Below are 27,314 nucleotides of genomic sequence, written 5' to 3' on the forward strand. Positions count from 1 at the left end.
TCAACTACTTGGTAAATTCTAAGTCTTTCAATTTCTGAGTAAGTGCAAAAATTAATAAAAAAGCACTTTAGCATAGAATAAACACAACTACTTGGTAAATTCCAATTCTTTCAATTTGTGAGTGAGAAACAAAAATTTAACAAAAAGCGCTTTAGCATAGAACAAACTCAACTGCTTGGTAAGTTTCAATTATTTTAATTGATGAAAGAGTATCAAAATTAATAAGAAAACAGTTTTGTATAGAACAAACTCAACTACTTGGTAAATTCCAGCTCCGTTAATTGGTAACTGAGTGTCAAAAATGAATAAAAATTCATTGCTAAAGTGCTTTCTTATTAATTTTTGATAGTTAGTCATCAATTAAAAGATTTGGAATTTAACAACTAGTTAAGTTTATTGTATGCAAAAGTGCTTTTTTTATTAATTTTTGATACCTAGTCAATTTACCAAGTAGCTGAGTTTGTTCTGTGCTATAGTGCGTTTTTATCAATTTTTGATACTCAGTCATCAATTAAAAGATTTCGACTTTATCAACTAGTTGAGTCTTTTAATTGATGACTGAGTTTCGAAAATTATTATAAAAGTATTTTTGCATAGAACAAACTCAACTATTTGGTAAATTCCAGATCTTTTAATTGATGAATGAGTATCAAATATTAAAAAGAAAACACATCTGCATAGAACAAACTCAACTACTTGGTAAATTCCAAATCTTTCAATTGGTGAGTGAGCATAAAAAATAATAGCAAAGCAAATTAGCAGAGAACAAACTCAGCTACTTGGTAAATTCTTTGTCTCTATTGAGTATCAAAAATTTAATAAGAAAACACTTTTGTATAGAACAAACTCAACTACTTGGTAAATTCCAAATCTTTTAATAGGTGGCTGAGTAACAAAAATGAATAAAAAATCAATTTTGTAAAGAACAAACTCAACCACTTGGTAAATTCCAAGCCCTTCAATTTGTGAGTGAGTAACAAAAATTAATAAAAAACAACTTATCATAGAACAAACTCAACTACTTGGTAAACTCCTTGTCTTATATTTGATGACAGAGTATCATAAATTAATAAGAAAACACTTTTGTATAGAACAAATTCAACTAGTTGGTAAATTCCTTGTCTTTTATTTAATGACAGAGTATCATAAATTAATAAGAAAACACTTTTGTATAGAACAAATTCAACTACTTGGTAAATTCTAAGTCTTTCAATTTGTGAGTAAGTGCAAAAATTAATAAAAAAGCACTTTAGTATAGAATAAACTCAACTACTTGGTAAATTCCAATTCTTTCAATTTGTGAGTGAGAAACAAAAATTTAACAAAAAAGCGCTTTAGCATAGAACAAACTCAACTACTTGGTAAGTTCCAACTATTTTAATTGATGACAGAGTATCAGAATTAATAAGAAAACAGTCTTGTATAGAACAAACTCAACTACTTGGTAAATTCCAGCTCCGTTAATTGGTAACTGAGTGTCAAAAATGAATAAAAATTTAGTGCTAAAGTGCTTTTTTATTAATTTTTGATAGTTAGTCATCAATTAAAAGATTTGGAATTTACAACTAGTTGAGTTTATTGTATGCAAAAGTGCTTTTTTTTATTAATTTTCGATACTTAGTCAATTTACCAAGTATTTGAGTTTGTTCTATGCAACAGTGTTTTCTTATTAATTTTTGATACTCTGTCAATAATTAAAAGACAAAGAATGTACCAAGTGGCTAAGTATGTTCGAAGCTAAAGTATTTTCTTATTAATTTTTTATACTCACTCAACAATTGAAACACTTGGAATTTACCAAGTAGTTGAGTTTGTTCTATGCAAGTATGTTTTCTTATTAATTTTTTATAAGTGAGTGGAATGAGTTGGAAAAAATGTAAAATAAACCAAGAGTTCAGAAATCTACCCAAAGTCAAAGGGAACATAAATTTTAAGATAGGAGATTGCGTCTACCTAAAAAATGAGGCAAGGAAGTTTCCAATAAATATTCTGGACCGTACAGAATAGTCAAAAAGTATGATAATGATTTTACTTTTAAAATGGTTAACCCCGACAATGGAAGAACTTACAAAGCACATGTTAACAGAATAAAAAGAGCCAAATTCCCGGAAAGGTGGGCATCGTGTCCCTCGTCTACCGATTCGTCAGACGCAGAAAAAGAGCCCCTTAAATCAAGATTGGCAGAGCTAAAACCCTTTAATTTCAAACAAGATTATTTTGAAAATGAGAGTGACGAGGAAAACTTTGAAGAATTTTTAGCTAGGAAAAATCTAGCTATTTCCAAAAGAAAATCCCTAGTACAAGCGAGAATAAAACCGTCAAAAATTCCAGAAAGCTTATCATCAGAGAGCGCAGGAGAATTAGATTATACGATATCTCCAAAAACCCAATTTTCCTGATAGAATTTCGACCGCTTGTCCCCCCAAAACATTTCTAGACGATATGGTTTCCCCAGCAACACCAATAGAGAGTCCTCTATCATTGCAGGAGGAATTGAGCAGATCGGCAGAAACTCCGAATATTATTGTAAAGAAAACTCCTCCCAAAGATTCAATTAAAAGAAATCTGCAAGAAGCGATGGATCTAATAAATTTCCCCATAAAAATGAGGCCAAGTACATTGCCTTGGAATCAAACTCCCGAGGATGGCCAGCAAGGGCATTTTCATGATATAACCGTTTCCAAGGTCAAACCTAAGCAATGGACTTCATGGAGGGAAACACTAGTGCAAAAAATTCCCCTTCCCCCTGAAGATGTGGTATTTAAACACTGGAAAAACCCCGCAAAAACTTTTGATTCCTCTCAGAGTTCTCAAGAGTCTTTCAAATCTCCCGAGTTGAAAACTCAAAGCGAGGACTTAGAGAATAAGCCCTCTACTTCCAGAGGAGAAGAAATTTACGAAGGAAGGGCAGGTGATATCTCAAGAATGCGAAGTGCCACCTCTAAAAGTTCTAATGCGGAATCATCAGAAACCAGTTCCGAAGAGTCTGCCGGCGAATCAGACCATAGGATAGTTAAAGAAATAGGGAAATCAAAACCGACTTCAGCGGCCGTACATGCGAAAGAAACAAAATTAAAAGTGCAATAATTTTTGAAAAAAACAATAAAAAACATTTTATCTTATATCGCTAGCAAAACCTAAAAAGAAAAACCGCGAGAAAGAGAAGAAAAAATAACGACACAGTCAGGCAGAACGGTTAAGAAACCTGACAGATGGGAATATTCCTAATTAATGTAAAGTCAAATGTTCTTGTCGTAGGGAGATTGTGCCCACAACCATTGACTAGTAGTATGTTTTTTATTAGTTGAAAGGGGTGGATTTCAAATTCCTTATGAAAAATCTGCTTATAATCCATAGTAATAATTTTAAAGGTATGCGAATAAATTAATCAAGTCAATATCAGTGAATATAAAATAATGAGAGTGATATCAAAACATTGATGATCAATGATAAAGGCCCAAAGTAGGAATCTCGTGATTGGCCGGTGATGACAAGTAGGGTTTTAGGTCCTATTTGGCACATTCTGCCTCTGCCTACTAATCAATAGAACGACCCGAAATATACCCAGTATTGAGATTAATGATAGACTTTATATCATGGAAATATTGTATTCTGTCTGCCCATAAACTGTGTTTCATTCAATTTGTAGGAGACACTGTCCCTAAATGCCTCAATGAAAATCGACTTTTAATTCTACGAAAGTAAATTATGAAACCCGTTTCCCCCTTCCAGACTGTATGATGTTATACAAAAAAATATTATTAAAGTGATGATCCATGTATAGTGGGAAGCCTGGGGTGGAACTCAAACCCCAGGCAGCATTTAGTTTGTTGGGTTTTGACGGTCTCCTCAGACTTCCTATGAAAAATCGACCCTTGTCCTAACAAAGATTGATATTATCCAAAACAAAAATTACCAGCATAAAAGTGTGTAATGATAAACTGATGACTTTCAGATATATATCAAGGCAACGGAATCAAAGCCTATCCATAAGGAGATAATAGATACTGAGTTTATTAAAATAACGAATGCGAAGGAAAACATTATATATTCAGCAGCTGTGTTGGTGGTCGACGAAAAAGGAAATCAGATAGATGCGAAAGAATAGGATTTAACCTACAACCTTAAAGGGTACGCACCCCACACTTATAAATACGGATTAGGACTCGCAAATACACCTAAATATCGTCCGACTACGGGGGAAGTTAAAACAAAATATAGAAGAAGAAACGCGAAACAACTGGGTTATTTACAATTATTAATAAGACGTCCACAAAAAAAATCTCAATATCAAATATTTCTACTCTAAGGGGCCCAATCAAACGGACCTTTTACTCCTTGATAAATGCAGAGCTCCCAAGATTTGCTATAATCTAGAGAAAAATCCTCAATGTGTCAAATATGAAGGCATATATCAGAAATCCAATATTATAAACAATTTTTATTCGACATTGAATCCGAGGAATACAAATCCAGACGCCTATAAAGATAATAATAAGAAAAGTGAAAGAAGTTTCTAAACTCTAAATTTAACAAAAGAAAACAAAAACAAAACCCCAACAATTATAATCCTCATAGAAACCTCGATAGTAACAAGTTATGTTAGCTTCACCCATAATATATCATTCTTTAAAATTAAAATCACACATTTCTAGATATACGCTGACCTCTGACGATCTCTCACGCGTATAGTCATTGCTGGCCCGGCGAAAAATCGGAAAGAGATAACCCAAATGGAATGTTGCTAACCCCATTAGGTAGACATTAATTTATTAACAAAAAAAACAACATGAAGAAATTTCCTAGTTGTCCGTAGTTAAATAAACCAAATTTAATACCATAAACATTACGTTACATGTCTCCACAGTGTTCCCTTGCATATAAAAAATGTCATAGTATGAATAACGTAAATAAATCATTGAGCGAATATGTATTAGTGAAAGTAGTAGAAGAGCTAAATTTCGTCACGTTACATTTTCTCCTAAAGTCACCTAGGAATCCCCTGGAAGATAGAGTAATCTTAAGAATAATAGCAAGTCTAGTATATTATAACTTCATTACACGGGTAATGCTAACAACAGTAGAAATAACTAGAATAGCGGGTACCAGGACATTCAGAACTCTTTTACAAAAAAATCCAATGTCCAAATATCCCCTAATTCCTGAATTTATCGTAGAAAATCTATGGCAAACTCAAGATGAAAATGGCATCACTACAATATGGCCACTTAGATTCCTTACACTACTAATAGATCGAGGGTATAACCTACTAAATGGAGGGAATTTCCTTAAAAGTTTGTACAAAACTTGCTGGAATTTTGATGGCATAAACCCTGAAATAAAATTTAACACATTGCAAGTCCCCGCTCGAGACTACAATGACATAAAGAAAATTGCACTAAGCTTTTTTGAAGAAAATGAAAATTTTGGATCCAAATTATTTCCTGGTTTTGATATTATTGTACGCGAACAAAAATGTTGTAATTCGGCGCACACACAATTAATATTTAGGGTAGTAAAAGTCATAAATAATGCGCTTTCCTTAGCTGAGCGATGTCGCAAAATAATTCGTGAGAATATGCAAAAGAAAGATACATCGAATGCGTTAAGAAACCTAAGCCTTCCGAACGATCTGTTGGTCTATTTAATGCACATAGACACTGATAAGACTAATGAAAATAACATAGTATTCGAATTGAAGTTCCTAACCACAAATGTGTCATCATGGGGAGTTCATCACCTTAATACCATGTTAGCGTTGTTAGAAACACGTAAAGTACTACCGAAAGATACGTCGATATTAAGATTGAATGTAGATGAATATGGAAAGAATCGTGTGTACAGATAAAATTATCAAAATGATGTCTTAGAATATAAGTTCACTAAAAACACCATAACCCCTGTTTTTGAAAGTTTTCCCTCTAAAAAAAATATAATAATATATATAGTGAATCAAGTGAATGAATGAACTAGCGTGTACTCTACGCAAAGTTAAACCATACACTTACCTCAATGCTCTCATGTAAAATAATTATTTTGCATTACTGCAGAATCTAATAATTCTAGTTGTAATAACGAGAATGATGTTATTAAAAGACTTATAATAAAAATAGGTTAACAGTGTATTTATATATTGCTTGCTTACTTATTTATGTGTTGCTTACTCGAAAATATAATATAAAAGAAAAAAAATACGTTGCATAGCAATTATTAACTAAGCCTTTAAGGTATATCTCAACCAGTCATAAAAGCATATCATAACCAGAGTAAAGCTAGAATTTACATAACCAGTCTAATCCTAAAATATTGTTCATAAACAGAAATTAAGTACTACGCTTATAAGTCCGTTTTGTTAACAGCTCAAAACTAAAAACAGCTCAAAAATTAAAGTAATGTAAATTATTATAATAAAATAGCCCAAGTTAAAAGTTAAAACGCCAAACTCTTTTGAAAAAAAAGCAAATAAACAAATCTAGCAAAAATAGGTAAAATTAATAATAAATTACTTCTAGAAACAAACAAAAAGGTGAGGCTTAAGAATATCATCATAATCCTCGTTGTTCACGTAGCAGCCCAAGATATTGTAAACCATGGAGTAATATTTAAGCATGAAAATTCACTCCTAGCCAGTCATAATGCATGGAAAATTTTTTATGAAATTGGATCCCAAACCCTTTGAAACCTTGTTTAAACAAGTAACAAGACTAGAAAAGAATACGAATGAACTCAAAGAATCGATATTTCAATTCCTAAGGTCTGATAAGGGATTGTAGACCAGTAAGATGATGTTTAGTAAAGATAACAAAGAGTTCCCAATTCCAGTTATTCCAAAACTAAAATCAAAATTCATAATAGATAACTTTGATAAGAAAATGGCAGAAATTGACATGGCACTAGGAACCAGTACCAAAGAAAACAGAAGGAAAAGATCAGCAACAGAACAAAGCACAACGAGAATTTTTGAAGTATTCTTTCGAAGAAGTAAACACCCAAGGTCTACAACCCTAATTTCCATCATTTGAAAACTTGCCTCCCGCCTTTTTGGTTTAACAACGGAGGAGGACTTAGATATCCTGAGGGGCGATGTAAAAAAATTGAATAATGCCATGAACGTAACGTTACACCTTCAGAAAACACAAGCAAGCGTAGCAAACTACCAAAGAGATAAAGTCGAAATGATATCTGAGAAAATCTCAAAAACTTCGGGCTTTTTGCAAGTACAATGTTAATGAGATGGATTTGAATTTCGCAGAAGTATTTTGAAAAACATAGTAGGACATTGTTTAACTTAGTTTAGAAGTATTCTTAGGAATGTGGGCATTTAATGATTTAAATACTGCGAAAAAACTATTGGGTAGTTTGTCAGCATAATGGTCTGATTTTGTCAGCATAAGCGTAAAGTGGGGAATCCTCCAACAGGAGTTGGCTCAACCGTGAAATAGTTATTAATTCTCAGAATCAGAACCTATGTTATAAGGTAGTGAAAAAATATTTTCGAGGCATTATTAGGAGATCTCTCATGAGTCGATATCCGTCATTACTCCTATTGACATTACTGAAGTTTGTCTTATATGCGCATATTGCTGTACACCTAAATATGTATGTCTAATAAACCTATTACTTTTCTATTTGTGTTCGTTTTACTTATATGCCTGTATTTTACCGCAAAGTAGATAACTAGTTCAATTTTCCCCATTGGAAACGCTCCTAAGAAATCTGATAACTCTACGAAGAATGATTACGCTCTTGGATTGACGGCTCCCCAGCCTAATTAATGACCTCACGAGGAAATTCAAATTTATTATTTAATCCATATTATTTTCTCTCTTAGAGAGTGGCACGATCCTAAAATGTTACAACTACATAGTCAGCCACATAGTGTCAATGGCTGAAAATTGACACTAGTTCTTAAGACTTTTCTTTGCATTTGGAAGTGATGGTATCAAGGACATGAAATCAAATATTTTTCATCTCTTGGATCCGTGTACCTTAGGTTCAATTAAGAGCAAAGATCGTTTTTTGTTAATTTTTTGTACTCTTAAAATTAATATGATTTTTCGTCTCTTGCATCCATGTGTCTAAGGTTGAATTAAGACTTTCCTTTATATCTTGAAGTTTTGCTACCATGGAAAAGTAGTTAAAATGTTTTTTTGTCTCTTGGATCCGTGTACTTTAAGTTCAATTAAGAGCAAAAGTATTTTTTTTTTTATTAATTTTGAATACTCACTCATCAATTAAAAGACTTGGAAATTACCAGGTAGTTGAGTTTGTCCAATGCAGAAGTTTTTTTATTAATTTTTGATGCTGTCATCAATGAAAAAATTTGGAATTTACCATGTAGCTGAGATTGTTCTATGCATAAGTTTTTTTAATTAAATTTTGATGCTCAATCATCAATTAAAAGACTTAGAATTTACCAAGCAGCTGAGTTTTCTCTATGCTAAAGTGATTTTTAATTAACTTTTGATATTCTTTCATCAATTTAAAGACTAGGAATATACCAAGTAGTTGAGTTTGTTCTATGCTAAAGTGCTTTTTATTAATTTTTATTACTCAATCACCAATTGAAAGACTTGTAATTTACCAAGTAGTTGAGTTTGTCCTATGCTAAAGCGGTTTTTCATTAATTTTTGTTAGTTATTCACCAATTGAAAGACTTTGAATTTACCAAGTAGCTGAGTTTGTTCTATGGTAAAGTTTTTTTTTTAATAATTTTGAATATTCAGTCATCAATTAAAAGAATTGGAATTTACCGCGTAGTTGAGTCGATTCTATGCAAAAGTGATTTTTCATTAATTTTTGACACTCAGTCACCAATGAATGAACTTGGAATTTACCAAGTAGTTAAGTTTGTTTTATACAATAGTGTTTTCTTATTAATTTTTTATACTCTGTTATCATTTAAAAGACATGGAATTTACAAGGTAGTTGAGTTTGTTCTATACTAAACTGCTTTTATTTTTTTATTAATTTTTGTTATTCACTCATCAATTGAAAGACTTGGAATTTACCAAGTAGTTGAGTTTGTTCTATACTAAACTGCTTTTATTTTTTTATTAATTTTTGTTATTCACTCATCAATTAAAAGACTTAGAATTTACCAAGTAGTTGAGTTTGTTCTTTGCTAAAGTGCTTTATTATTAACTTTTGTTAGTTACTTCCCAATTGAAAGACTTGGAATTTACCAAGTAGTTGAGTTTGTTTTATGCTTAAGTGCTTCTTTATTATTTTTTGTTACTCACTTTGTAATTGAAAGACTTGGAATTTACCAAGTAGTTGAGTTTGTTCTATAGAAAAGTGTTTTCTTATTGATTTATGATACTCTGTCATCAGTAAAAAGACATGAATTTTATGAAGTAGTTGAGTTTACTCTATGCTAAATTGATTTTGTATAAATTTTTGTTACTCACTAACTAATTGAAAGACTTGGAATTTATTAAGTGACTGAGTTTGTTCTATGCAAAAGTGCTTTTTTTATTCATTTTTGTAACTCAGTCACTCATTAAAAGATTTGGAATTTACCAAGTAGTATCTTCTATAAGAAAGTGTTTGCTTATAAATTTTTGATACTCACTAAAGACATGGAATTTACCAAGTAGCTGAGTTTGTTCTATGCTACAGTGCTTTTTTATTAAATGTTGATACTCACTCACAAATTGAAAGATTTGGAATTTGCCAAGTAGTTGAGTTTGTTCTATGCAAATGTGCTTTCTTTTTAATTTTTGATACTCACTCATTAGTTAAAAGATTTGGAATTTACCAAGTAGCTCAGTATTTTCTATGCCAAAGGGCATTTTTATTAATTTTTGATACTCACTCATAAATTAAAACATCTGGAATTTACCAAATAGTTGAGTTTGTTCTATGTAAAAGTGTTTTTCAATAATTTTTTATATTCAGTCATCAATTAAACGACATGGAATTTACTATGTAGCTGAGTTTGTTATATGCATAAGGTTCTTTTGATTAATTTTTATATTCAGTCGTCATTTAAAAGATTTGGAATTTACCAAGTAGTTAAGTTTGTTCTATGCAAAAGTATTTTCTTATTAATTTTTGATACTCATTCACCAATTAAAAGATTTGGAATTTACCTGGTATTTGAATTTGTTCTATGCAAAAATGTTTTCATATTAATTTTTGATACTCAGTCACCAATTAAAAGACTTGGAATTTACCAAGTAGTTAAGTTTGTTCTATGTTAAAGTGTCTTCTTATTAATTTATGGTACTCTGTCATCAATTAAAATACATGGAATTTACCAAGTAGTTGAATTTTTTATATGCAAAAGTGTTTTCTTATTAATTCTTGATACTCACTCACCAATTAAAAGATTTGGAATTTACCAATTAGTTCAATTTGTTCTACGCAAAAGCTTTTTTTACTAATTTTTAATACCCGCTCACCAATCAAAAGATTTGGAATTTACTAAGCAGTTGAGTTTGTTCTATGCAAAAGTGTTTTCGTATAAATTTTGGATACTCAGTCACCAATTAAAAGACTTGGAATTTACCAAGTAGTTGAGTTTGTACTATGTTCAACTGTTTTCTTGTTAATTTGTGGTACTCTTTCATCAATTAAAAGACATAGAATTTACCATGTAGCTGAGTTTTTTCTATGCTAAAGTGCTTTTTTTGTTAATTTTCTGATACTCAGTCACCAATTAAAAGATTTGGAATTTGTCAAGTAGTTGAGTTTGTTCTATGTTAAGGTTCTTTTTTATTAATTTTTGATACTAACTCACCAATTGAAAGACATGGAATTTAGCAAGTAGCTGAGTTTGTTCTATGCAAATACGCTTTTTTATTAATTTTTGATACTCACTAAAGACATGGAATTTACCAAATAACTAAGTTTGTTTTATGCAAAGGTGATTTTTTGCTAATTTTTGAAACTCAGTCATCAAATAAAAGACTTGGAATTTACCATGTAGCTGTGTTTGTTATATGCATAAGGTTTTTTTTTATTAATTTTTTATATTTAGTCATCAATTAAAAGATTTGGAGTTTACCAAGTAGTTGAATTTTTTATATGCAAAAGTGTTTTCTTATTAATTTTTGATACTCAGTCATTAATTAAAAGACTTGGAATTTACCAAGTAGTCGAGTTTGTTCTATGTTAAACTGTTTTCTTATTAATTTAAGATACTCTTTCAGCAATTAAAAGACATGGAATTTACCAAGTAAATGAGTTTTTCTTTGCTAAAGTGGTTTTTTATTAATTTTTAATACACAATCATCAATCAAAAGATTTGGAATTTACAAAGCAGTTGAGTTTGTCCTATGCAAACGTGTTTTTATATTAATTTTTAATACTCAATCACCAATTAAAAGACTTGGAATTTACCAAGTAGCTGGGTTTGTTCTATGTTAAACTGTTTTCTTATTAATTTAAGATACTCTTTCATCAATTAAAAGACATGGAATTTACCAAGTAGCTAATTTTTTCTTTGCTAAAGTGGTTTTTTATTAATTTTTAATTCCCACTCATCAATCAAAAGATTTGGAATTTACAAAGCAGTTGAGTTTGTCCTATGCAAAAGTGTTTTCATATTGATTTCTTATACTCAGTCACCAATTAAAAGACTTTGAATTTACCAAGTAGTTGAGTTTGTTCAATGTTAAACTGTTTTCTTATTAATTTGTGATATTCTGTCATCAATTAAAAGACATGGATTTTACCATGTACCTGAGTTGGTTCTATGCTAAAGTGCTTTTTTCATTAATTTTGATACTCACTAATTTTGATACTCAATCAAATAATCTACCAAGCGTGAAACTACCACAAATCAGCATCGATAAATAAATGGCACCCAAAACGAGCAGAAATTACAATAAATAACTGAGTCAAAATCAAAACGAGTAGAAACTAAAATAAGCTTGGCTCAAAACCCCAATACCTTCCCAAGGCCAGAACATAATTTGCACTTTACTGAAAAAATACAAATGAATTTGCATTGTCAGTTTAACATACATATACTGATATTTAGTAATAAAAATGTTAATATTATTTGATTTATTAATGCTATAGAAGTAAAAAAATATATTTTTTTTTTAGTAAAGTGCAAACTATGTTCTGGCCTTGGGAAGGTATAGGGGTTTTGAGCCCAACCTATGTTAATTTTTGCTCGTTTTGAGTTTGACTCCCATCTCTTTTGAATCTCAAAAACTGAACTAGAACTTTCAATTTCCAATCAAATTAGCCATCTCTGAAGTTTTTACGAGAATTTTTTCCATAAGAACCATATATACCCCCAGGACATAACTTACAGCGCCTTCTTTCGGGCCTTGGGGGGCCTTACCGACCCCGGGGTTTTCGTAATATGGTCTTTGAGCTATTTTTAAGAAAATGGCTATCTCAAAGTTCTTATCAGATGGCACGGGGGGGGCTAGGTGCCTTCTCAATCTCTTTTGAATCTTAAAAAGTAAACTAGAACTTTCAATTTCCAATTAAATGAGCCCTCTTTGAAGTTTATACGAGCATCGCTTCCATAAGAACCATATATGCCCCCAGGGTATAACTTACAACGCCTGCCCCCGGGCGCTGGGGGGTTGTGCCGACACCAGAGTTTTTTTTTATAATCTTTAAACACTTTTTAACAAAATAGCTATCTCAAATTTTTATCGGATGTATTTGGGAAAAAAGGGCGCGGGGAGCTGGTTACCCTCCAATATCTTTTGACGCTTAAAAAGTGAACTAGAATTTTCAATTTCCAATCAAATGAGCCCTCTCTGAAGTTTATACGAGCATTCCTTCAATAAGAACCATATATGCCCCTAGGGTATAACTTATAACCCTTGCCCTGAAGACCTTGGGGAGGGGGGAGTGTCATGCTCAAAGATATAATTTCCAGAACTTTCAACTACGTTGAACAAAATAGCTATCTCAAAATTTTGATTGGATGTATTTGGGGAAATAGTAGGTGTGGAAAGGGTGTTGGTTGTCTTCCAATCCCTTTCGACTATTAAAAAGGGCATTAGCCATTTAAATTTCCAATCGAATGGGCCCTTTTTGAAGTTTTTACGACGACGTTTTCTATAAGAACCTTATATTCCCGTGGGCATAACTTGCAACCCTTGCCCTGAGGGCTGTGGGGGGGACTGTCATCCTCAAAGACCTAATTTCCAAGACCTTCGATCACGTTGAACCAAATGGCTATCTCAAAATTTTGATTGGATGTGTTTGGGGAAAAGATGGGCGTGAGAGGGGGGTTAGTTGCCCTCCAATCGCTTTCGACTATATAAAAGGGCACTAACCCTTTGAATTTCCAACTGAATTTGCCCTTTTGGAAGTTTCTTTGACAAAGCTTTCTGTAAAAAGCTTATATGCCCCAGGGCATAACTTGCAACCCTTGCCCTGAGGGCTTTGGGGGAGTTTCCTCCTCAAAACCATAATTTCTATCTGGAAATCAACTAGGTAGAATCAAATGGCCATCTCAGAGTGGGGTTAGTTGCCCTCCAATCGCTTTCAACTATTTAAAAGGGCACTTGCCCTTTAAATTTCTAATCAAATGTGCCCTTTTTGAAGTTTCTATGACAAAGCTTTCTATAAAAAGCTTATATGCCCCCAGGGCATAACTTGCAACCCTTGCCCTGAGGGCTGTGGGGGAGTGTCCTCCTCAAAACAATAATTTCTATCTGGAAATCAACTACATAGAACAAAATGGCTATCTCAAAATTTAGATTGGATATGTTTGGGGAAATGGTGGGCGTGGAAGGGGTATTCGTTGCCCTACAATCACTTTTGACCCTTAAAAAGGGCACTAGAACTCTCGATTTCCAATCGAATGAGCCCCCCTTGAGGTTTCTACGACAAAGCTTTCTATAAAAAGTTTATATTCCCCAGAGCGACCCTTTCCCTTAGAGCTGTGGGGGAGTGTCCTCCTCAAAACCATATTTTCTATCTAGAAATCAACTACGTAGAACAAAATGGCTATCTAAAAATTTGATTGAATGTGCTTGGGGAAATGGTGGGCGTGGAAGGGGTATTCGTTGCCTTCCAATCACTTTTGATCCTTAAAAAGGGCGCTAGAACTCTCGATTTCCAATCGAATGAGCACCCTTTGAAGTTTTTTACAACGACCCCTTTCATATGAAGTGCCTCTGGTAAAAAAAAAAATAAATAAATAATAAAACATTGGAGTCGTATGGCCTTTACTGTAGGCAACGCTATAGCGTTGCCTCTTATTTTGGTGGGCTTTACCAATAAAGTAAAAAAAACAAGTTTTTTTAACTGAAAATAAGGAGCGACATTAAAACTTATACGAACAGAAATTATTCCGTATATGAAAGGGGCGGTCCCCTCCTCAACGCCTCGCTCTTTACGCTAAATTTTTTCATTGTTTTAAAAAATAAAATTGTGAGACAGAGTCTAATTTTAGCGTAAAGAGCGAGGCGTTGAGGAGGGGACAGCCCCTTTCATATACGGAATAATTTTTCTTCGTTTTAAGTTTTAATGTCGCTCCTTACTTTCAGTTTAAAAAACTTGTTTTTTTTATTTAATTTCTGATCGTTTTTTTGTTAATGCAGCTTTAATTTTGGCTCACCGTCATTGAATAAGTAAAAAAAAATTGCATAAAAATTTTACTTTTATTTTTCTAAATGGCTGTCTCTAAATTTGGTTGTGGCGTAATTTACAAATTAACTTACGTAGCGAATTTCTATATTCGTATATTTTTCTTCTGGCAAAAAATACAAAGTTGAAGATTTTTGCAGATATGAGCTTGAAATCTTTGTTATAGGGTTTTCTGATACGCTGAATCTGACGGTGTGATTTTCATTAAAATTCTTTCAGTTTTAAGGGATGTTTCCCCCCTCTTTAAAAAATCAGGTAAATTTTCTCAGGCTCGTAACATTTGATGAGTAATACTAAACTTAATAAAATTCATATATTTAGAATCAGCATTATACGCCCATTCTTTTGCTACATTTATTTACATCAAAGTTCCGTTTTTAAAAGTTTCGCTTACTATTGAGCCGTATCGTTTGTTTTTTTTATTGTTTTTTTTATTACGTACATTTTATTACGTATATGATGGGGTTCTCCCCTTAGTCAGTACCACGCACTTTACTTTAAAAGTTAAAACCTTGTATAAGTAAAACACCTCTTAATAACAAAGGCTGTTTAATTATAATATATAGTTACTTTTAAAGCACTAAAAAAAACTGTAGCGTAAAGAGCGAGGTATTGACTTGGGGGCGAGCCCCCTCATATACGTAATAATTTCTGTTCATTTTCAGTTTTAATGTTGCTCCTTACTTTCAGTTGAAAAAACTTGTTTTTTTTAAATTAATTTCCGATCGTTTTTGAAATAATGCTGGGAAATCCAGCACCCCCATCATAGAAATGTCCCTTCCCCCAAAGAAACATCATCCACGGAAAGATTCTCCCGAGTAACCCCCTGCTCCACCCCCCCCCCCCCACCATGAAAAAAACTCTTCCTGAAAATGTCTGTATACTTCCCAATAACCAATACAATATGTAAGCAATGGGCAAAGTTCATAACTTGTGGCCCTTCCCCTGGGAACTGTGGGGGATTAAGTAATCGTAAAAGACATATTTATTAGATTTTCGACTATGCTGAACAAAATGGCTATCTCAAAATTTTAATTGGGTGGCTTTGAGAAAAAAATGAGCGTGGGATGGGGCCTAGTTGCCCCTTATTTTTTGGTCACTTAAAAAGGGCACTAGAACTTTTAATTTCCGTTCGAATTAGCCCTTCCACGATATTATAGGAGCACTGGGTCAATACAATCACCCCTGGGGAAAAGAAAAAAAAAACAAAAACAAATAAACACGCATCCGTGATCTTTTTTCCAACAAAACAAGCAAAATTCCACATTTTTGTAGATAGGAGCTTGAAGCCTCTACAGTAGGGTTCTCTAATACGCTGAATATGATGTTGTGAATTTCATTAAGGTTCTATAACTTTTAGGGGGTCTTTCCTCCTTTTTTCGAAAATCAGCCAAATTTTCTCAGGTGCGTAACTTTTGATGGGTAAGATTAAACTTGATGAGACTTATATATTTGAAATCAGAATTAAAATTTGATTCTTTTGATGTATCTATTGGTACCAAAATTCCATTTTTTAGAGTTTCGGCTACCATTGAGCCGGGCCACTCCTTACTTACAGTTCGTTACCACGAACTGTTTAATAATATCTGTAGTAGTCCATGGTATTTGATATTCCCCCCTTTAACAAGTAAATGGGGACTTATCTTTGCAAGAGTAAAGTAAATTTATTATTTTAAATTATTTGTAAAAACTGCATACATATTATGTTGCCTGCAAACTGTGTTTTCATTTCGTAATAACTTTGTACTTTTCGTAGTATATTTTCACAAGAAAATATGTCTTTGATCTTAAGAAAATATCTTTTGTTCTACGGGTGTTTGTATTAATAATAAGCGGAATGGGATACCTCTAATAAAACTTACTGTTTTGACGTAAGACACCGAGCAAATGTTTGGGACATAATCCACGCAAGAAGTCACAACACCTTTTTGAACTAGTGGAGGCGATTAGATTTAAAAGGAACGTGTTTGCTGTTTTGAGTGGGTTTCCTGTAAATTATAAAATCTAGTTTATCACAGCCACTAACAATTAACACATCTGAATACCCTATTTTACTTGCATATCTAGTTTGTATAGTAAGCTGTAAATTTCTATCAGAAATATTAAGGTGATCTTAATGCGTTTTGGCCTCTTAATGCGTTTTGGCCTCTAAGTCCATTTTCCCCATAGTTTCAAGTGATACTACATAGAAAATTTATATGGATAGTACATGCATGATTTAATACACAATAAAATGGAATTATGACCTAATCAAAATGAACCAGCTCCCGAAAGTTAACAGCACAAAGAGTAAATATAGCAATAATGGATTGTTCCAATTTTTAATCAATTCAGGTAGCATGAATGAACAACTGTTGTTTTGCCAGTCTTGGCTGAAACTAAGTGAGGTGAGCCAGCTTTGGCTCTTTCAAAATTTATTTTATGATTTAGTTTTAAAATCTATTCCATTGATTCAATTTTTACGTTTAAGTTTATCTTTACTTTATTTGTTTTACATTGTATTTAGCTTATGAAGGCTTACAATGAGTTTTTCGCTCGTGGTATATTTTACCCAAAGGTCAATGGGTTTCGAAAATTACACAAGCAAGGAATCTCCTTAAGACTTATAGTAGCTTGTACAAAATCCCTTACTGCTAACATTTACTTACTTAACTCCCATCCGGCCGGGTTGGCCAATTCGAGGCTTCTCCCCTAATGGCATCATAACGATGTTTTCGCAATGCCTCCCTGTTTGTTGCAGTCCTCAGCAGTACAGGGGTGCGGTGGTTAGAAAAGTTTCCCCACCAGCGCTTGGGAAGTCGTCCCCTTGGGCCAAAGGCGTTTATTCTTCCTTCAAAGACTATTTTGGGCAGTTGTGCAGGGGACATACACTGAACATGTACTAACTATTGAAGCTGCTGGAGTTTGATGGTCTGCATGATGGTTTGAGGGTGTTTCAAAGAGGACAGTAGCTGTTTGTTTGATACTCGGTCAGGGCAAGTGATGCCACTGAGCTTTCGGACCGATTTAATTTAAAATGCCAGTAGTTGGTGCATGTCATCGGCTTTTAGAGTCCATGTCTCTGTTTCATACGTTGCGGCTGGAATCACTAAGGCACGGAAGAGACGCATCTTCAGTTTTAAGGGTAGATGTTTAATTTTCAAATAGAGGGCAGTGACTTGAAGCATGCGGTGGCAAGGGCCAGGCATCGTTTGATGTCTTTTGAGGAGTTGTTTGTGGATACAGGTAAGTAAACTGGTTGACCTATTCAATTTTCTCGTCCCAAATAGTGGCTTTGCTGAGGAAGGGGGGATCACTCCCTGGATGCAGTGATACTCTCATCACCATGGTCTTACTGGCGTTTATCTTCATTCCAAATGAACAAGCTGCTTTGTTGGTAGCGTTTGTACTGGCTTGGAACTCCTCTATTTTTCCATTATGACGATTAATGTCATCAGCATGTGCAAGTAGAACAAAAAGGTATCCTCCCAAGACTATTCCCGTGTTATTAGGGACAAGTGCCAGCACACTATTCAGGAATAGGTAGAAAAAAGTGGGCGAGAGGAGGCATCCTTGGAGAACACCTGTAGAGGTAGAAAACTCCTCAGTAGGTACTTCACTAGTCTGCACCATGCTTCTCGCCTTCTCGTACGCATCTCCTTATAATATCGTTAATTTCTAAGTGAATTCTGTTGTGAGCCAAGATATGCCAGGTTAGGTCGAAGGCTTGCTTAAAGTCGATGAACAGTTGGTATAATTCTTTACCAAATTCCAAGTGTCGTCTTATGATTTGTTTGATGACAAATATTTGGTTTATAGTGGATCTATTCTGACAGAATTCAGCTTGATACCCAAGTATAAGATGTCTTGTCATGTTTCTTATGTGGCCTAGGAGTATTTTCGTGAGGATTATAGCGGGTTGGCAAGTAAGGGATATGGGTCTGTAGTTGTCACAGTTGCTTTTAGATCCTTGATGTGATTTTGAAAGATGACAGATGTTGACCAGAACTCGGGGTAGTATTTATTCTTTCTACACAGTTGTTATTATTCGATGGTACAGATAAATGACGACGTCAGATTCTACTCTGATCAATTTTGCTTGTATACTGCCTATACCGGGTGCTTTATTAGATTTAAGGGATTTTACAGTGGTTTCTACCTCTGACCTTAAGGGTGGTGGGGGTGGTTCCTTATTTATTTGTGCTGGAAACTGAAGGACTTCAGGATCTGGATTTACTGTGAGATTTAGCTTTTCCTGGAAATGCTGTTTCCAACGATATCGGGCTCCAGGGCAAGGGTAATTTTTTGCCAATTTCTATCCAATAGATCCAGTATCTTCGTATCCTTATGATTTGCTAGCTCTTTAGCACGTTTGAACATAATATGTGAGTTACCTCTTTGGAATTGGTCTTCGCACTGCTGACACTCTTTGGTTATCATGTCCTTAAGTGCTCGGCGAGTTCTCTTCTCGATTTGGTGTTTGAGTTGCTTGAATCTATCCTTACTTTTTTGATCTTGTTTGTTTCTGAGAGTTTGTTTCGCGTTGCTCATGTCAGTGATCTCCTGGGTAATTCATATTTTGTCTCTGGGAGATTTACGGCCAATAACAAGCTCGGCTGTCTCACATATAACCCTGCTGCTGTGCAACACAAGCTGATCAATGCGGGCTGGGCTAAATACGTCAGGTTTTTCTTGCATGATCTTCGATAGTCTTTCATTTAGCTGCTCTCTCTATACTCTTGTTTCGTCTTCTGGTCCTTCATGGCTTCCATACAGAATCTTGAGGCTCTTTGATTCGATTTGACAGTAGCTTTTAACTTTAGACGAATTGATGACATAAGGAGGCTCCGATCACCGGCGAAATCTCCACCGGAGAGAGTCACTGTGTCTGTGAACAAAGATTGTTAGACACCAGTATGTTGTCAATCATTTTGGTAGTCCTTCCATCAGGGGACCACCAAGTGACTTCCCTCCTTTGCCGGTGTTTGAACATTTAGTTTTTTACAAAGAGGTCGTTGTCTCGGCAAAGTTCAATGAGCCGCTCTCCTCTGCTGTTGATCTGTCATATTCCAAATTTGCCCATGATATCTTTATTTCCGTTATTGTCATTTCCGAAGATGGTATTGAATTCTCCATGAACTATAACCAAATCTTTCTTTGGAATGGTGTCAACAAGGCTCTGAAGCTGAGAGTAAAAATGTTCAGACCCGTCATCCGACTTTGAAGAATCAGGAGCGCAGACCTGCGCTAGACAGAGGTTGCTGAACTTGCTTTAGAGTCGGATCCTTCATCAATCATTCCAAGACAGACAACACTAACACTAGAGATTTTCTTATTGTTTTCGTTAGCAAAAGGCCGACTCCTTGCCTGTGTATTCCATCTTCCCTGCCAGAGAAAGCATGTTTTTCGTTCCTGGTTTTTCATGTATCCGGAGGTTTAATCTCTCAATTCTGGTTGCAAGTCTTGTACACAAAACTGGTCTATCGTCCGTTTGAGACGGATTGGTCAAATATTGTCTAGATGGATTTCCAACGCTGTTGGCTGTCAATACATTGGTTACCCCGAATGCGGTAACCTGTCCGTCAGTTTCCTTGAACGCAATAACTTTCTCGTCAAGTTATAGAGCGTCCCGGGGCGCTCTAATTCGCTCACTGATTTCCTCGGACGCCGCAGCCATAGTTCGTGATATCATTAAATTCCCAATCATAATTTTTAAAAGAGGAAAAGTTTCTTGGCTTATTTTCGAAGCAACGGCAAGCCAATCCTCTTTGCTTCTAGCAGGGACCGTTGACACCCTCATGTGTGTCTTCCACCCTTTCACAATTCTGAAGAGGATCCTCCCATGATGGTATCCTGCAATACCATGGAATTTAACCCATTGTTTGGGGAAAGTTTCCAGCTGACGAGACGTGTCCACACACTGGTGGGCTCAACTCTGTCTGAATCAGAGGGACCTTTTTCCTCCTCCATCTGTATTTATGGCCCCCCAGGTTAGGTTGCCTCAGTTTCAGGACCCCCAAGGGCTAGGCCCCCCTTAGCCCGGGCCTGTTATCATTGAAGGTACCTTAAAAATCTGTAGGGCATTCCCTTATCCGCCACCTGGGGACGCCCTGAGTGACCTGGGGAGGCCCCTACTACTAATATTGGAAAATTGTTATACACTGCATCGCAAGGTCATCTTTTGTATCAGAACTATTATTAAAACCAGTACTGGTTGAAAATTTTACCTGCTTTTTAATTAAACTATTATAAATCGAATTGATCCTAAAATCCCCTTCATCTCTATTGATACTAATACCCCCATATATTATCTTTTTTATTTCTATAATTTCTCTGAAGCTTTGTAAAAGTCCTACAGACGTATCTGCTATTTTTGTTTGATCAAATCTCAACGCCTACGAATGTTGGGTATTATGTAATCCCCAGAGGCATAGTTATTGGACCTTTTGACTATTTTGAACAAAATGGTTATCTCAAAATTGTGATCTTATATCTTTGCAGGAAGGACAGTCAAAAGGGTAAGGGGTGCTGGATGCCCTCCAATCACTTTTGACTCTTAGAAAAATCACTAGAGCTTTCAATTTACAACCTAATGAGGCGAATTTATTATGACTCTTCAAAAGAGAACTAGAGCCTTCAATTGTTAATTGAATGAACCCCCCCCTTTTAAGTTTTTATGACCGCCCTAGCTTGATGTCTTGATGTTATAAGACGTAGAAAGATCCAGAAAAACAAAGTTTGTTTTAAATGAAAAACATCATATCTTCCTTTGAGCCAATCTTTTTTAACTCATAAGAAGGTCAATAGAGCCTTCAATTTTGAATCAAATGAAGCCTGTCCCATGTTTTTACAACCAAGCCTTCTATACTAAGTGTTAAAAAAAAGACAATGCATAGTGGCCATATTGTTCTGTGAGCTGGGGACTTGATGGACCACTGCTACAGTAAAACTACGAAAAAAAAGGCCCAATTTCGCCATTTAAGCAACAGAAATGTTTTTGGCTCCAAGATGTTCAGAAAAACTAGCTTACTAACATATCCAAAATTGGCCAGAATCGGTAGTGCAGAAATACCCCTTTTTATGGAAAAGAGGAGAAAAGGGGGGGAATCGAATTTAAATTTCTGCAATATTTTCTGAACTGAAAGGTCATTTCCTATTAAATCAAGTCTGAGGAGACCGAAACTGACATCGGAAATTTTGCGAACGGTGTTCGCAAAGCTTCCACACTGAACCCTACAGCTGATGTCAGGTTTTCTGGAGCCAGTCAGATATTTTACTGCTCTTCAGAAAACAAGGAAGAAGTGATTGCGGGAGGCGAAAACGCTCTTCTACCCTTGTACGGAGTTAGAACCAACGAATCCTTAACTGAACTTCAACAGCATCTGTTCATATCAAAAGTAGCCAGTGCTGCTAATTTTTTCCACTCTGAATGCTTACCACCCACACCTGCTGCGGCAAAGTACCACTGCCTGCATGTTTTATCCATTATGACTGATATACCCTTTACAGCCGTTATGACTGATATACCATCTGCTCCTGAAAGCTTTCTCAAACTGATTCACTGCAGCGGTAAAGGTGACTGTGATAGCTCCAATGCATTTGCAAAACGGGTGACCTTTTCTGCACTACTCCCTGTAGCCAGTGCCATAGAACCCCTATTTTTCTGGACCACCATGATCTCGTTTGCCAGTGTGATTAGGCCAAATTTTGTGTTTTATTAAATAGCTTTTTAATAAAAACCAAGTTGTGATTCTTTCCGAGTCATACTAATCGAAAACAAAGTTGTGATCGCAGTGTTCCTGTTTGCTCTTTTTTGCTTTCAATTTAACTTTTCATGCTTTTTTTAACAATAATAACCGAGTTTGTCAAATCCAAGAACGAAGTTAAAATCCAAATCTTCTGAAGTTCTTATCACCCCCCCCCCCCAGTGCGAAAGAGTGAGGATGGTAATGAAAATAAGAGTGGGAGAGTCAAGACAGACCTTAAAAAGAATTAGAAGAAAATCTTCTATTCAGATTTGCTCTCTTTAGCCCTGAAAAAAGAAGAAAGTTCTAACAACAAAAAATGTAGTTGTAAGTAAAACATACCCCCTCCGTTTGAAGTAAGATTGACACCAACAGGAAGGCTGAAATTCAGTCTAAATTTAAGTTCACGGGTGCGAAATTGTAATGAAGCATCTTTAAAACCAAAAATAGGCCAATAACAAAAAGTTCTCCCCCCCCCCGACCTCACTTAGAGTAGAAATAGGGTACTAAATGATCTAAGTTTTCACTTCCAATGCTATTTACGATTTCCCCAGACTTGACTTAACAGGAAACAATCTTTCAATCCACTAAATACTGCAAAAGTTAAGATTCTCATTTTTCTTGGTACTTCTACCGTCTCACCTTGGGTAGAAATGGGCTATTAAGCGATGTTTTTTTTCAGTTCTGATATCATATTCAGTCTCCCCAGACTTGAAGTAATAGGAAACGACCTTTCCATCCACCAAATACTGCACAAATTAAGATTCGGATTAGTCATCCCTCTTTGACCTCGCTTAGGGTGGAAATGGAGCATTAAGAGATATGAAATTTCCCAGACGAACGTTTGTAGAGCAAAGCGACAGAAATAGGGATTAATAAACTTTATCATGTTTTGCGAAAAATTTTGATAAACAAAGAATTATTTACGATAACGTTTTATCTAGAAAACAAATGCAAACATCAAAAACTTATCACTAAAGATAAGAATGCCAAAAAAAGTATGACATAGTAGGTAAACTATGCAAACAAACATATGAGATAGAGGGGGATACAATAACTCATTTTTACTGAGTCACTGAAGGACACTTCCCGTAGCTAATGCCACGAATTTCTCAATTTTGCCTGCGTATTTGAACGAAACGTTTTCTCTTTACTAGGCTGCTGAAATAGCTGAGAGGGGTAGCACTAAAAAAGTGGAACCGTAAACCTTTGGTTATCAGTTTTCGAACATGCAGATTAGTATGCTACCCTTTTTGTGCTTCTCAGAATTTCTACTCCAGACAGTGGCACAACTTTACGGGTAGCTTCAGAGTGACAAAACAGGTAGGTTTTGTGTGACGAAAAAAAAAAAACATGATTTCATAACTAAAAAGTAAATTATTGTATTTCAAAAAAAGTTTGGTTAAAAAAATGATGCTAGTTTCCGACGGAGCCCCTTAACTGCCACCACTGGTTTTTAGATTTGATTAATTAAGGTATTATAGTTTTGAAGTTATGTTAGTCTAAACAACACGTGGCCCCTCGGGTCAAGTTGATACGCCAGATTGGGGGCAGATTGATACAATATATCAACGGGCGCTAATATAATCTTATGGTGATTCCATATTTTCAATTTCTGATCATGGTGCGAACGTACAAGAGGAAGACGATTAGGGGCAAAGCACCGAAACAGTCATTTGAAAAAGCATGTAAAGCTGTTTAAGCAAAACATTGACATTAAGGGAGACAGCTACAACTTGCGAAATCGACAAAATGACATTATTTCCATTCATTAAAAAAAAGAAGATAAATTAGGTGCAAGAAACTCACAATAGGTTGTGCTACGCCAAGGCAAATATTCAGTGACAAACAGGATGAGCAGCTTAGACAGTACTGCATATACTTATCGAAGATACGTTATTGGCTGACTCCTCATAAAATTAAAAGTAGCCTACAACCCTATGAGCTAGGTATGGCTAACAGCTCAAAAATATCAGTCCTCAACACCTGGATCAACCACAAATAAGCTACACGAGAATGGTTCAGATAATTCACGAAGAGACACTATTGTCTATTTGTTAGGGAACCTGAGGCAACTAGCCTCAGACGAGCGGCGAAGTTCAAGAAGTCAAATGTTGAAATGTTTTTTGACAACTTAAAATGCGTTGCCAATCAACACAATTTTAAGGATAATGATAATTAGGATATTGATGAGGCCGGTATTCAGACTTTCCATTGACCAAATATAGCTGTAACCAAGAAAGGCATGCTTAGGTGGAAAGGTGACATAATCTGAAAGGGGAGAGGTTTTGTATTACAGTATGGCCGTAAACGCAGTCTGAAATGGCACTGCACCGATATTCATACTTCCCAGGGTGATTTTTAAGAAGCACTTTATTGAAAATCGGCCACTTGGTATTGCTGAATGATCCCCAACAAAGTGGATGACAGGGATTCTTTTAAATGTTCAGAAAAACTTTCATAACCATGTCCAGTCATAGTATTGTGATGTTATCGTTCCTACCACATACTTCTACCCACACACGACTAATAAGCATATCTGTCATTGGTCCTTTTAAAACCTTTTTTTGCTGCAGTCGATGACTGGATGACAAGACTGTCACAATCTACGTTACACCTGGAGCAGTCAATATTGCTCTTCTTAACTCTATCACGACCAAGATCATAATTTACGGATTTGAAGGATCTGCTACTGTGTCATACATTCAGCACAACTTACAGAAGCTGAATTTTTTTCCAATTCTTTCACAGACAAGCCAGTGCGGGCTAATGGACAAACTTCCATCACTAGAAAAATCATCGATGCACGATACACATAGCTCTTTTCTTGGTCCATCAACTTCAAACTAGGCCTTCGAGGAATTGTGGGTCCAGTAGACATTTGCCCGTTTCATAAAGCTGACCAAAAAAAAAAACAAAGAAAAAAAAAAGAAAGAAAAATAGCCTCTGATGTCGGCAGTTTTAATGAGCACACCTGTTAAGGAAAAATTGAAAAATAATCCAAATAAAAAGAAACTATTAAAGGATGTAAAGCGAAAATGAAGCTGTAGCCGTAGGTGTCCATAGGTGTGGAATTCAAGAATGAAGGAAATGGTTGCAACCTACGAAAGAATAAAAAACGGATACCGATAAGGCAAAATCAAAGAAAGAATAAGAGTCTGAGGAAGAAGAAGATGCTCTGCCTTTGGTTTGTTTGAAAGTGTATTCCGAGTCAAAATTGGTCGGGATTGGATTCAGTTTATTGTATGTAAGAGATGGGCACATTTCGCATGTGGAGAGGATAAGAAATTGTATACATATTAAAACTGCACCTCAGATGTGGAAACACAACCCATTGATTCAGAATAGCATTTAACACGAAAACGTTTAGGTGATTATCTTGAAGAATTATTTGTAAATTTAGCTTCTCCATACTTAATTTGAATTGCATTAAATAAAAATGTTTGTATCTTGATTTATAACCGCCTATTTACTAGAATCCTTTAAAAATACCAATCACCCTAACCACAGCACCAACTAGTCCCATATTGATATCAACTTACCCCCGTAAGGTAGGTGTATGCAGTTTGAGTAATTAAGAAAAAGGTAATTAAGATTCAAGATTGTCATTTACCTGTCAAGTTTTTCTGTACCTTTAGTGAATCTACTAGATGGATGGAATTACAAATGATTTATGGACGTTTCGTTCGCCTATAGCTCTGTACACTAAATTTCAAATTGATTGTTTAAATTATTTATAGGCTAGAATTACATATAGATTATATATAGGATATAAATTATTCAAAAGTTATTACTAACATGATTGAAAATAACCATACACCGCTAGTAAAACTGTACTTTATTCATTGCGACCGCTCCGTCTTATTTCTATTTTGTTTATTTCAATTTATTCTAAAAAAAAGAAGACATCAAAGCTCTTCTTTTAGCTTATTTTCGGTATTTGAGATTTTTAATTTATTTGCTATCATGGCATAAGAATAGAAAACTACGGAGAATTTTGATGGTCCATATATAGTAGCAAAACTGGACTTGCTACCTGAGATGCTGTCCGAGTCAGCAAAAGCTTCAATCACTTTATTGTCTTGTGGTTTGTTTTTCATCTAGCTGATTGTTTTCATTTTGGTGCTTTTATTTTGGCCCACAAAATGGGAGTAAACTCTATTTTGTTGTAGTGCAATCTCTTTTCCTACTTAAAAGGGCACTAGGACTTTCAACTCACATTTAAATAAATCTTTTCTAATATTCTAGGACCATTGGTTCGATGCGATCTCCCCTGAAAAAAACCTCATTCGTGACTATTATTCTCGAGATTTTTTTTCTTTTTCATTTCGGTGCATAGGGATTGAAAGCTATAAAGTAGATTTATCTGATTTCTTGAATTTGATTGTTTAATTTTCATCTGGATTTTACCTCTTTTTCTAAAATTCGACAAATTGTCTCAAAGACGTAACTTTAAATCTAAAGCTTTTAATATGTGTAGAATCACCATAAAAAAATGATTTTTTAACTTTGAGACAATGTAGAAGAGATCTTAAATTACTTTTATCAACATTCATAGAATACAAACAGAATACAAACTTTTAGAGTTTCGGCTACTGTTATCCCGAGCCACTCTTTACTTGCAGCTTGTCTTCAGAAAACATTTGATACTTGAAGAATCATTTTACCTTCTCATTAATTTTAAGAATATCTCTAAGTCCTTTCAAAACTCTGGAGTAGGATCAACGTTTCTTACCCCTTAGAGCTATACACTGAACTTGATAATGTCTTGAATGGTACTAAAGCCCAGCGACAGAAATGGGACGATAATATACTTTTTCACATTTTGCACAAAATTTTTATAAGCAAAGAATTATTTATGATAGACTTTTATCTGGAAGAAACTGGCAAACATTATAAAACAACTTATCACTAAAGATTAAAATGCCAAAAAAGAAGTATGACATAGTAGGTAAACTATGCAAACAAGTATATGAGATAGAGGGGGATACAATAACTCATTTTTACTAATTCAGT

General features: G+C 34.8%; 1 protein-coding gene across 4 annotated transcripts in view; it reads right to left on the reverse strand.

The window, feature by feature from the left end:
* The window catches only part of LOC148944162 (uncharacterized), a 51,967-nt gene extending 24,867 nt beyond the window's left edge, over nucleotides 1–27,100 (reverse strand). For 2 of the 4 annotated variants that reach the window (XM_089100040.1, XM_089100039.1), the window contains exon 1: nucleotides 26,877–27,100. The gene's annotated coding sequence lies outside the window, so the exon portion shown is untranslated. Of the gene's footprint in view, nucleotides 1–16,436; nucleotides 16,457–26,876 lie in introns of those variants that run through there. The other 2 variants (XM_089100041.1, XM_089100044.1) reach the window with 2 other exon arrangements.
* Between the last annotated feature and the right edge of the window lie 214 nt (nucleotides 27,101–27,314).

Source organism: Artemia sp. Qi Xiang Cuo, chromosome 14 (genome assembly GCF_049724085.1).
Source record: "Artemia sp. Qi Xiang Cuo chromosome 14, ASM4972408v1, whole genome shotgun sequence".
In the NCBI taxonomy this organism is placed as follows: Eukaryota; Metazoa; Arthropoda; class Branchiopoda; order Anostraca; family Artemiidae; genus Artemia; species Artemia sp. Qi Xiang Cuo.